Below are 13682 nucleotides of genomic sequence, written 5' to 3'. Positions count from 1 at the left end.
TTCGGCCATGTAGGTTCTAAAAGATTCGTAAGTACTGTGAATTGGAAGTCTAAGAACAATAAGGCATGTATTGGCTTCTGGAAATACTCTGGTGTCTTGACCAGATGTATGAAGAAATTCGATTTTTGGTTGATGGGGGAATCCTAGTGGAGGCACAGATGAGGCTCCAGAAGCAAACTCCAGGACCATTGGCAGTGTCAACGGATTGCAGTCACCTTCTGTAATTACACAGATTAAAGAACGTTAGGGATGCCATTAATAAAGCTTCAACAACAAAATAAAAATAGAAATGTAGTCAAATAATACATAATAACTAGATAGTTAACCAATACTCATTTTAATCTTAACTTAATAAAGCCTGGCCAGAAATCTTGAAGTTTTAATAGCTTGATGTTTTAAGGTTTTAAAGCCAGAAGCACAAAACATAAGATTTAAAAGCAATATCAGATTCAATATTAAACTTTTTTTAATTGGAAAGAAACGTAACTTTAGTAGAAAACACTACCTTCTACATCAATTAACCAGTCTCTCCAGAAACAGACAGTCTTATTTTCCAGCTGTCTTTTGTTGCTACCAAGAGGTGAAAAGTCCACCTCAAAAAGAGTGGAAAGATCTTTTGCCACAAGTGGTTTAACTGCATTGATGAACAAGTCCTCAAAAATTTCAGGATGGTTTTTGAGCTCGTCAATCAGACCAAGTGTTTTGAAACCCTCTTCAAACCTGTCACAGCACATTTAGTCTTAATGAGATTTTAGCCACAAGCAACTTTCCATTCACTAAAGATTTCATTTGTAAGGCATTTAAATGGTTCTCATGATGGATACTTACTGTCTGAGAGCCAAATTTGTCCGCCCATTCACAAAGTATTCTGCTGCAGATTGGACCAGGGAATCCCTCTCTTCAAGAGATGAGATGTACCTTAGTGCTCCCATCATGTACAGACTGTCTCCAGCATCTGAGATTGCAGAATTTGCATTTTCAACCGAGTCTGCTTCTTTAATCTACAAGTAAATAATTAGAAAATTGTTATGCAATGAAATCACAAAGCACCCATTACAAATGATACAATAAAAAATCCATGTGGAGTCTAAAGTTACAAAAACCTTTGAGAGTTTTTCTCTGAAGCTGCTGTCTGCTATTTCCTCAAGGGAAACAGGAAGTGTACACTGACCACAGAGTTGCATAAAAAGATGATCAGAAAAAAAATGAGGGCCAACTCCACCATGAACTATGCACACTGCAATCATTTTTGCAATGATCTTGTACAATCCATTCTCAAGAGCTGAAAAAAATACAGAGAAATTATATATAATGTATATTTTATATTTCATTAGAAAAAAAGAAAAGCAAATACGATAATCCTAACCATGAGTATCAAGAGCCAGTAGTCTATTATCTTCAGGGCCTTCAAAAATTTTGGACCTCTGGATTTCTCTCATTAGCAAGCGTAGGAATTCCCTGGTCGGTCCACCTTCATCCACAGCTCCTTCTCCAACCCCATCAGAGTCCACAAAAATCACATCCAGCCTTGCTTCTGGATTAAATCGCCTTCGCTTGAAAGCTTGCAGGCTACCTTGTAATATGCTGTCTCGACATACATTTATTTGATTACTTGTAGGACAACATGAGAGATCGACTCTGCTATGAAGCTTCTTCAAAATCATCTGCAGATCAACTCTAAAACACAAAAGAGTAAAACATTTTAACCTGAATGTGCCTGAAAAGGTTAACTGCTTAAAATTCCTTTTAAATATAACATAACATACTGATCCGAAATATTTTCACAATTGTCAGTTGTTACAGAGGATGGCTGAGTGGGAAGAGAGTGTTCAGGTGACCAGGGATATGTGTGAGAAGATGAAGAACCAGGTGACCAGTGTGCAGGTGAAGGAGCAGGTGACCAGTTTGGGGGTGATGGGGAATGACAATCATTCAGTGGCAAAGTGGTAGTTGGTTCATGGGGTAATGCAAGCTGGTTGGAAAAGGATGAGGTGAAATGGACTTCACCAGAATTCACTTGAATGCTTGCTTCGTTCTGTTTACCTTGACTTTCCTGTAAATATAGACCAATAAATAAAATAAAATAAAATGATGTAAACCTGAAATTGTTTCAGAAACTATACATATAAGAGTGTTACTCACATGAAAATCTGGCGGTGAAATCCAAACAACATAAAGAGTTGAATGACCCTTGATGTTGTAATCATTCAGTGTTCCTATAAGGTTATTTTCAAGAGGTGCAGATGATGTTGCATCTTGAACATAAAACACTTCACTGGACAGGTCATCCTGACCAACAAAGTCAAATAAGATCTGTAAATAAGCACATGAAATAGAGATAGATTACACGTACTAATTTTATTATACAATTATCTTTCAGAGGAAGTTGTGGCCTAGTGGTTAGACCCCCAACTGCTCCTTAGTGTTTTCTATCCTTATTGTCTATCTTTTTAATAAAAATCAGCAGCTGTTTACCTGAATTGTATCTGACAAGATGAATTTTCGAATTTTTTCGGTTCCATGAGGAAACTTGAATTTGATTGGCACACCATCAATGGGCTCCTCGTGACTTGCAATCCTCTTCCGTCTGTCTTCAATTGCCTATTTTGTGACCAAGGTTACGAGAATGCAGAACATTTTTTACTTCAACAAAACAAAACATTAGTTATATTTTTAAAAATAACATCTACCTGTAGTCGACTCTTTTCCTGTGCCTCTAAATATTCACGTCTCATCTCCTGTTAATGATCAAAAGATTTGAGAATTCTATTTAAATAGAAATGTGTATATCATGTAACTACTTTGCTCAGGAAAAGAATTATAAGGCAGTTAAGTGTCCTTACTCTTAAATACAAATTTTCTTTTCTATTTCAACCATATATGTTTCTTACACCATCTGGACCTTAATGCCAACTCAGAAAATGTACAGTGCCTTGCGAAAGAATTCATACCCCTTAATTTTTTTTACATTTTGTTATGTTGCTGCCGCCTTACATTAAACTGCTTTAAATTACTTTTTATTACCTCATCAATCTACACTCCATACACCATAATGGCAAAGCAAAAACAGGTTTTTTAACATCTATGCAAAATAATAAAAAAAAAAAAACTTAAATGATTTGATTGTATCTGTGACAAATTTAGCTCAAGAGCGGTCATAGATGTTACTCTGAGGGGAGTTAAACTGTGGCAAATTTTATTGAATGGGTATGATTTGGAAAGGCACATACAGCTGAAAATGCATATCACAGCAAAAACCAAGCTCTGAGGTCAAAACACTACCTATAGAGCTCAAAAACAGGACTGCATCAATCCATACATCTGGGGAAGAGGTATTGAAGCATTGAAGGTACACAGAAGCATGTAGTCTTTAAAAGTAAGGTGTGCTGGTAGCAGCCTCATGCTGAGGGGCTGTTTTCAGTTGCAGGGACTGAGGGACTTGTCAGAGTAGAAAAAAAGCTCAATGCACCAAAATATTTTCAAAGTTTTAATGAAAATATCAGACTGTGCAAAAGGTTCATCTTCCAACAGGACTATGACCCTAAGCACACAGCAAGAATGGTATATGGAAAACTCTGTGAATGTCCTTGAGTCACACTGAGCCACTTATTTCAGTTTTTTATTTTTAATAACGTTGCAAAGTTGTGACAATTCTGTTTTTGCTTTGTCATTATGTGTATGGAGTGTAGATAATTTAAAGCAGTTTAACATAAGGCTCCAACATAACAAATTGTGAAGAAAAATGAGAAAAAAAAAATGAGGGCACATTTACTAAAGGTCAAATTAGTTCATTCTTAATTAAAAAAGGTATTTCACACAGAACTCATTTTTTTGTACCTGATCAAAAACACAATTTCCCCAAAATTAGGAAAGAGGACCTCAACATTTAAAAATAGTAGCTAATGCAGTGTATATATTACTTAATGTTGTACAAATGTACAGTTACTTACTTTTGCTCTGTCTTCCATTAAAGATTGTTCAAATTCTTTGTCTTGTTCTTGGCGTAAAGATCGCCACTGCTGCAAGTCCTATTAACACATCAAAACGTATCTGAATTAAATATTATGAGAAACAAATTATCAACACGGGCTCTGTACACACTAGTTCAAAATGTTATAGGTTTATTCCTGGTTACCACTGTGCTGTCTGCAGTGTCCTCTGTGTGGCCAATAAGCTCCTGGTTTGTAAAATCAGTAAGGTCAATGACTTCAGATGGAGTTGCCTCAGAGTTGGTTCCTGGTTCAGGTTCATTTTGTGATGAGTACAAAGAAGGTGCTGATTCCTGTGCAGGTAATTGTTATCATTAACACCACAACACAATTTTGCTTTTAAGTATTAAAGACAATTATTACAAACCTGGTATAATTCTACTAATGGCAAAATGTACAGCCTACTCCGGCCAAGAGCTTGCTTTAATTCTTTGACAGAAGCAAACTGAACTTTCTTTATGTTCTTTCCTCTGTCAGCTTTGGCTAACTCATATCCAATCAAATTCAGGCTGACATCTGGGAAACTTTGACAGATAAACTGTTTGATATCTGCCAAACTCCAGTTCATTTGGATTTTGGCCACTTTTTGTTTACCAGTGTCATCCACAGGGCTACCTAAAACAAAAAGCAAAAAACAATAATAATTGTAACAGTAATTTTATTATAAAACAGACAACTTGTCTAAACATTTGTTATACATTTTTGATGAACTGAGTATTTTTTTTAAGACTCGTTATTCACTGTGCTATTACCAAATCCAATTTGTGTCATTTTTCTTCGTTCTGCTACTGTAGGTAGCTTTGTAAAGGCTGGTCCAGGAAGCAAAAACAGGCCAACATTCCAACAAATGTTTTCTCTTCTTCCGGCTGTACCTTTAAAACGGAAAATAAAAAGTGTGAATAAAATCAGAGGACACTCTGTTCAAGATTTTACCAGCTTGACATCCTATCTGAAAAGGAGTATCAAGAAACTGAAAGCCAGGAAATTGTTTTATACTATTTTTATTCATTCATTTAAATATTAGTTTGCTTATCGTTGCTTAAAAGATGGAAAACAATATTTCTGCTTAATTTCTCAGTTTTTGTTTGTTGTTTAAAAATTAGTTCATCACATACAGTCTAATATTAGGGCTGTGCAAAAAATCGAATGCGATTTTCATGCACATCTCATCAGTAAAGATGCTCCTGTAATTAGAAGTATATCTCCAGCACGTGTGTTCAGATCATGGTTGCCAGGTTTTCACAACAAATCCTGCCCAGTTTCTTCTTAAAACTAGTCCAAAACCCAATCGCGTTTCCGGGAGGTTCCCCGATAAAAATTGCTTCCCGGGGTTAAAATATAATTTTTTGTAAGGGTTTCCCTGGTAAAATTCGCATTTTAGGGGCTAAATATTACGTTATTGGTATTGGAGTTGCTTCAAACCGCGGACATGAAAAACAATCGCAGACTTGGCAACACTGGTTCAGGTGGAACGGCAGTTACTACACAGAGCCGTAGTCTACCGACAACTAACAGAAAATCGTTTTCAAAATCGACAAAGAATCGCCTGCGATTTTAACATCGATTTTGTGTAGATTGTCAGTTAATTATCGGTTTAGTAGTGTGCAGTAAATGCCAACCAGTGTTGCCAAGTCTGTCAAGTATGTCCGCGGGTCAAAGCGACCCAATACAAATAACGTGATATTTAGCCCCTAAAATGCGAATTTTACCAAGGCAACCCTGCTAAAAAACTTATATTTTACCCCGGGAAGTAATGTTTTATCGGGGAACCTTTTGAAAGCGCGATTGGGCTAGTTTTGGACTAGTTTTAAGAAACTGACCAGGATTTATTGTGAAAACCTGGCAACCCTGATCTGAACACACGTGCTGGGTATATACTTCTAATTACTGGAGCTTCTTTATTGAAGAGATGTGCATGAAAATCTCATTTGATTTTTTGCACAGCCCTAGTCTACATGAAATCAAAATTAACAAAAAAAAATTGCACACATAACTAGTCTTAGTGTAATTTTTTTCCCAGCGATATATAAAAATAAACATCCAAATTTAATGAGATTGAATGAATGAAGAAAAAGTTCAATGTATTGCATCCCCATGCATAGGAATGGTATCTCGGTGGAAAAAGAGCTTTTTAGAACGCCAAAAGATACGTCACCTGAATGTCGATTTCGAGACCGACGAAACAGCCTCCTTGTCGCAGCAAGCAAGTTCTCGTTCGATGAACTCTGTATAAGTTCCATTCTTGCTCTATTTGCGACATTAAAAATTCTATCAAAGGCAGAAACAGCCGAATCCACCGTTTCCTGCCCTAATGTAGATGTTTCTTCCTCCATCTTAAACGAACAACTAACGTTGCAGGCGCCAAAATTGAGCATAGACTTATGGGAAAATGTAAATTTTCACTAGTTAAAATGTTAATTCTTGATATCAGGAATTGAATTTATACTAGTAAAAATGGCTATTTTTGATATCAGCAATTACATTTCCACTAGTAACAATGTTAATTCTTGATATCAATAATTCAATTTTCACTAGTAACAATGTTAATTCTTGATATCAAGAATTAGATTTCTACTAGTAACAATTGCTATTTTTGATATCAACAATTCAATTTCCACTAGTAACAATGTTAATTCTTGATATCAATAATTCAATTTCCACTAGTAACAATCAAAATTTTTGATATCAGGAATTAGATTTCTACTAGTAACAATTGCTATTTTTGATATCAACAATTCAATTTCCACTAGTAACAATTTTAATTCTTGATATCAGGAATTGTATTTTCACTAGTTAAATGTCACCATAGGCTTCCATTCAAATTTAATTGTTGATATCAAGAATTGCTTTCTTACTAGTTGAAATTCCAACTTCACATATCAGAAATACAATTCTTACTAGTAAAGGCCTTTATTTTTGATATCAGTAATCACATGGTTACTAGTACCGACGTCGATTCATGATATCAACAATTGAATTCTTGATATCAACAATTACATTTCCACTAGTAACGAGACGTATTCTTGATATCAAAAATGACGTCATCAGAAATGCAGAAAAGCGTTTATCATATCAAAAATTAAATTACAACTAGTAATACACATAATTATTGATATCTTTATCTTAATTGTTACATGTTAAAACTAAATTTTCACTAGTAAAAATTTTTATTTTAGATATCATGAATTCCTTTTTGGATATGTGCATATCAATGAACTCCTTTTTGGATATGTGCATAATTTAATGACGAGTGCAACCCTTTATGAATGTTTATTGCTGATAGACGACAAAATAAAGAGCCCAAAAGAGAATGCGCACATTCGATTGCCCTCTCATGAAAATAAAACGTTCCTGTAGGCTGTTTTTAATAATTATTTTTATTTTATTTTGACAGAGGCTATTTAACTCCGCCTACCAAAGTGTGGTAGTGTTTCTGAAAACTGCAAAAAGACATCTGTAGGCTAATGATTACTGTGGCGCAGATGGTAGAGCTCAAAGCATTTACTATTGGAGGCGACAGACCCGGGTTCGATTCCACCGTCTGTCGAGTTCTTTCTTCACCCTTTTCACTTCCCCTATCACATCGAAAGGCATATATTTTCAATAAAACTCAACGAAATTATCAAAAAGTGGAAAATAACGTGGATATTGTGTAATGCTAGGGCTAGTTGTAGGAGCGGTGTCCATTTAATCATTTGTAAATAAAAATTATAATTTACACTCAATAGGCTATGTTATTATTGTAGCCTATATTGTTTTATAATGTAGCCTACTACAATAATACATATTGGTACATATTGGTCACTACTTGCACTAAGTAGCACGAACACCATTACAGTAAGAAAATACTCATATTTATTAAAAAGTGTAAATAGAATATATTGCTAATAAAATATGCTATTTTCACTTAGTGTAAATATAATTCATTGTAATCAAATAGCCCCTGCCAAAATCAAATTCTAAACTATCAGCCAATTCAACTGGAAGATTAAGGCTGTGGTATTAAGTTTTCAGATTATAAGGATTCTTCTAAGCCTTTTTCAGTTTTATTTACATTAACATCTAATAATTTAGCAGACGCTTTTATCCAAAGCGACTTACAAATGAGAACAATAGAAGCAGTCAGGTCAACAAGACGACAACAACAGTATACAAGTGTCATGACAAGTCTCAGTTAGTCTAGTACAGAACGCATAGACAGTTTTTTTTTTAAATTAAATATGAAAAGAAAGAAAAGTGCTAGTATTAGTTGGTTAAGTGCTGGCGAAAAAGATGAGTCTTAAGATGTTTCATGAAAATGAGTAAAGACTAATTTTTTATCAATTGTTGATAAAGCTGTACGAATTGAGATTGGGAGGTCATTCCACCAGCTGGGCACAGTCCAGGAAAAGGTCCGTGAGAGTGATTTTGAACTTCTTTGGGATGGCACCACAAGGCGTCGTTCACTTGCAGAGTGCAAACTTCTGGAGGGCACATATGATTTAACCAGATTTGACCAGAGTTTAGGTATGTTGGTGTCGTGCCAGTGGTCGTCTTGTAGGAAAGCATCAGTACCTTGTATTTGATGCGAGCGGCTACTGGTAGCCAGTGTAACCTAATGAGGAGAGGAGTAACGTAAGCTTTTTTTGACTCAATAAAGACAACCCTTGCTGCTGCATTCTGGATCAGTTGCAAAGGCTTGATAGTACATGCAGGAAGAGCCAGGAGAGCATTACAATAGTCCAGTCTGGAGAGAACAAGAGCTTGGACAAGAAGTTGTGTGGCTTGCTCTGACAGGAAGGGTCTAATCTTCCTAATGTTGTATAGGGCAAATCTGCAGGACCAGCTCGTTGTAGCAATGTGGTCTGTGAAGTTTAACTGATGATCCATCATAACTCATAGGTTTCTGGCTGAACTGAAAATAAATGCAATAAATGTGTATAACCGTAGTGTAGCGACAGTAGTTTAATATTATTGGTGTGCTTAGAAATATGTTTAAAGCTTTTAGATAATTTACCCCAATAAAACACACTTGATTAAATATACAGTATCTCACAGAAGTGAGTACACTCCTCACATTTGTGTAAACCTTTTATTATATCTTTTCATGTGACAACACTGAAGAAATGACACTTTGCTACAATGTAAAGTAGTGAGTGTACAGCTTGTATAACAGTGTAAATTTACTGTGCCCTCAAAATAACTCAACACATACCCATTAATAAAGCGCTGGCCACAAAAGTGAGTACACCCCTGAGTGAAAATGTTCAAATTGGGCCCATTAGCCATTTTCTCTCCCTGGTGTCATGTGACTCGTTAGTGTTTCAAGATCTCAGGTGTGAATGGGGAGCAGGTGTGTTAATCTGGTGTTATAGCTCTCACTCTCTCATACTGGTCACTGGAAGTTCAACACGACACCTCATTGCAAAGAACTCTCTGAGGATCTGAAAAAAAGAATTGTTGCTCTACATAAAGATGATGTAGGCTTTAAGAACATCGCCAAGACACTGAAACTGAGCTGCAGCATGGTGGTTTAACAGGATAGGTTTCACTCAAAGCAGGCCTCGCCATGGTCAATCAAAGAAGTTGAGTGCACGTGCTCAGCATCATTTCAAGATGTCATGTTTGGGAAATAGACGTATGAGTGCTGTCAGCATTGCTGCAGAGGTTGAAGGGGTGGGGGGTCAGCCTGTCAGTGCTCAGACTGAATCAGATTGGTCTGCAGGGCTGTCGTCCCAGAAGGAAGCCTCTTCTGAAGATGATGCACAAGAAAGCCTGCAAACAGTTTGCTGAAGACAAGCAGACTAAAGACATAGATTACTGGAACCATGTCCTGTGATCTGATGAGACCAAAATAAACGTATTCCCTTCAGATAGTGTCAAGCGTGTGGCGGCGACCAGGTGAGGAGTACAAAGACAATGTGTCTTGCCTTCAGTCAAGCATGGTGGTGGAAGTGTCATGGTCTGGGGCTGCATGAGTGCTGCCGGCACTAGGGAGATACAGTTCACTGAGGGAACCATGAATACCAACATGTACTGTGAAATACTGAAGCAGAGCATGATCCCCTCCCTTTAGAGACTGGGCCACAGGGAAGTATTCCAACATGATAACGACCTCAAACACACCTTCAAGACGACCACTGCATTGCTAAAGAAGCTGAGGTGAAAGGTGATGGATTGGTCAAGCATGGGCATCATCAAATGGACGGTGGAGGAGCACAAGGTCTCTAAGATCTGGAAGAGGACTCCAGTGGCAACATGTGATGCTCTGGTGAAATCCAAGCCCAAGGTTTCATGGGCTTTCATAACATTGAAATGGCTGAGACAGACATGAGAAAGAGGTTCAATAGACTTTATCATTCCTCTTGTCCACCGCTGCTTCATAATGCATATTAGGACATGACTCATTCAGGTAGCCAGCGATATTAAAAAGAAAAAAAAAGGTCCAGTAAAACGTTTGTATGATGCATTATCCCCTTTAATGTTTTTCCTTTTGGTTGTTGTTTATTTTTTATTTGATGTATTAAAAGAAAGTGTAATAAAACCAAAAATAAACGCCTGAAAAAACGACATGAAGTCACTTTTAAAACTAAATGAATGCCTTGTTCAATTTTCCTTTTAAGTATCCGAAGGACTTGGTGGCCAATAAAAAGAAACAGCATCAACTTACTTTTTTACAATTAACAAACAAACAAACAAATAATAACTAATAATAATAATAATAATAATAATAATCCAGCCAAAATATAATTTTGAAGTTTCAACGAAAAAATAAATTAAATAAAGGAGGAGCCGTTTCTGCACGTGGAAGTTCTTCTGCCATCTTTGGCCAATGGTGACGCTTGAACAAGGGGTGTAGGAAAATCTCATTAATATTCATGATCTCCTTTATTTTTGATATCAGTAATCACGTGGTTACTAGTACAGACGTCGATTCTTGATATCAACAATTTAATTCTTGATATCAACAATTTAATTCTTGATATCAACAATTTATTTGTCACTAGTAACAATCTTAATTCTTGATATCAACAATTCGATTTTCACTAGTTAAAATGTTGATTCTTGATATCAGGAATTAGATTTCTACTAGTAACAACTGCTATTTTTGATATCAACAATATAATTTCCACTAGTAACAATGTTAATTCTTGATATCAACAATTCAATTTTCACTAGTAACAATGTTAATTCTTGATATCAACAATTCAATTTCCACTAGTAACAATGTTAATTCTTGATATCAGGAATTGTATTTTCACTAGTTAAATGTCACCATAGGCTTCCATTCAAATTTAATTGTTGATATCAAGAATTGCTTTCTTACTAGTTGAAATTCCGACTTCACATATCAGAAATACAATTCTTACTAGTAAAGAACTTTATTTTTGATATCAGTAATGACACGTTACTAGTACCGACGTCAATTCTTGATATCAACAATTGAATTGTTGATATCAACAATTACATTTCCACTAGTAACGAGACGTATTCTTGATATCACAAATGACGTCATCAGAAATGCAAAAATGTGTTTATCATATCAAAAATGAAATTACAACTAGTAATACACATAATTCTTGATATCTTTAACTTAATTGTTACATGTTAAAATTACATTTTCACTAGTAAAAATTGTTATTTTAGTTATCATGAATTCCTTTTTGGATATGTGCATAGCAATGAACTCCTTTTTGGATATGTGCATAATTTAATGACGAGTGCAACCTTTTATGAATGTTTATGGCGGATAAACTTCAAGATTCAGAGCACAAAAGAGAACGGGCACATTCGATTGCCCTCTCATGAAAATAAAACGCTCCTGTAGGCTATTTTTAATAATTATTTTGCTTTTATTTCGACAGGGACTATATAACTCCGCCTACAAACGTAGGGTAGTGTTTGTCAAGGATGCCAAAAAACATTAGTATACTGTCGTTTTCTGTGGCGCAGACTATTAAGCGTCAAACATGTGCGTTTCGACCCGACGGACCCGGGTTCGATTCCGCCTTTTGCCGAGCTCTTTCTTTATCCTTTTCACGTCCCGTATCTCATCGGAAAGGCATGTATTTTCAATAAAACTCAACTAAATTATCGAAAAGTGAAAAATAACATGGATATTGTGTAAGGTTAGGGCTAGTTGTAGGAGCTCCGGAAAATTACCGTTTGCATGGCATTTAATTTCAAATTAAATAGCACTAGTGTGCATTGCATACATTAGAAATACATCGATTAAAATTTGCAACCAGACTTATGACGTTATATTACTTAACATTTATTTAAGACACTTTTTGGATTATATATCGAAAGCAATTTAGAGAGAAATGGCTATGTGGAATCTGTGTACTAGGAATATGTTACTACATTCCAGGCGGTGTTATGCTAAATAGAGTGTGGTGCTGATGTGCATGTTTCTAATCTTTTTCCGCTTTTATTTATACAGTTGTGTTTGTATTTATTATCGTTTTCAGCTGTTTGTCATGTATGAATTATTCAGAATGATTATTTTAATAAAACATGTTTGTTTTTGTTTTTTTTCACCGTCATTGTGAATTGTACCTTGTTTAATCGGTTCTGTGCATTACTGTAACTTCAGGGTATTACTGGAACACTTGTATAGGTTGTCGATGTTATAAAAATAAGTACTTAGCTTTTTCTATCTAAAGTCTTACATTACAGATTGTAGTGATTGTTGGACTGGCTGGCTTTGAGTACATCTCATGTCTCGTATTTTTATTATACCTTTTCATATGACAGCACTGAAGAAATGACACTTTGCTACAATATAAAGTAGTGAGTATACAGCTTGTATAACAGCGTACATATATATACCATTCCTCTTGTCCACCGATGCTTGAAGAACCAGATAACATGTTATATAAAAAAATATTCCTTTTAGGACACGACTCATTCATGTAGCCAACGATATAAAAAAAATAAATAAAAAAAAAGTCCAGTAAACCGTTTGTATGATGCATTGTTATCTGTTATATTTTTACTTTAGATGTATTTTTTATTTGATGTATTAGAAGAATGTGTAATAAAAACAAAAATAAACACCTGAAAAAGCGACATGAAGTTATTTTAAAAACTAAATTAATGCCTTGTTCACTTTTCCTTTAATTATACGAAGGACTTGGTGGCCAATAAAAGGAAACAGCATAAACGTAATTATTTTTTCTTTTTTTTTCTTTTTTTTTTTTTTACAATTAACAACATTTTTTACAAATGAATCCAGCCATAATATAATTTTTCAAGTTTCACTGACAAAAATAAATAAAGGAGGAGCCGTTTCTGCACGTGGACGTTCTTCTGCCATCTTTGGCAAATGCTGAAAAAGGAGGAGTGTCGAAAATCTCATTAATATTCATGATCTCATTACCATAGCTATTCTTACATGTAAAAATAGCATTTCTACATATCTGTAAAAGTATTTTTACTAGTTAAAATGTTATTTAAGATATCAGTAATTCTATTTTCACTAGTTGCAAGGACAATTTCAGATATCAACTGCCTTTGTTGATATCAATAATTACTTTGTTACTAGTAACAATGTGAATTCTTGATATCAACAATTTAGTTGTTACTAGTTGAAATGTTAATTCTTGATATCAGTAAATGTATTTCAACATGTTACAATTGTTATTTTTGATATCTGAAAAATAATTTCTGATATCAATATAATTTCTGATATGTAAAATGGCTTTCTTACTA

This window comes from Carassius auratus, chromosome 22, assembly GCF_003368295.1.
Source record: "Carassius auratus strain Wakin chromosome 22, ASM336829v1, whole genome shotgun sequence".
In the NCBI taxonomy this organism is placed as follows: domain Eukaryota; kingdom Metazoa; phylum Chordata; class Actinopteri; order Cypriniformes; family Cyprinidae; genus Carassius; species Carassius auratus.
The sequence above is the reverse complement of the archived record's forward strand: the minus strand, read 5'-3'. Positions refer to the sequence as shown.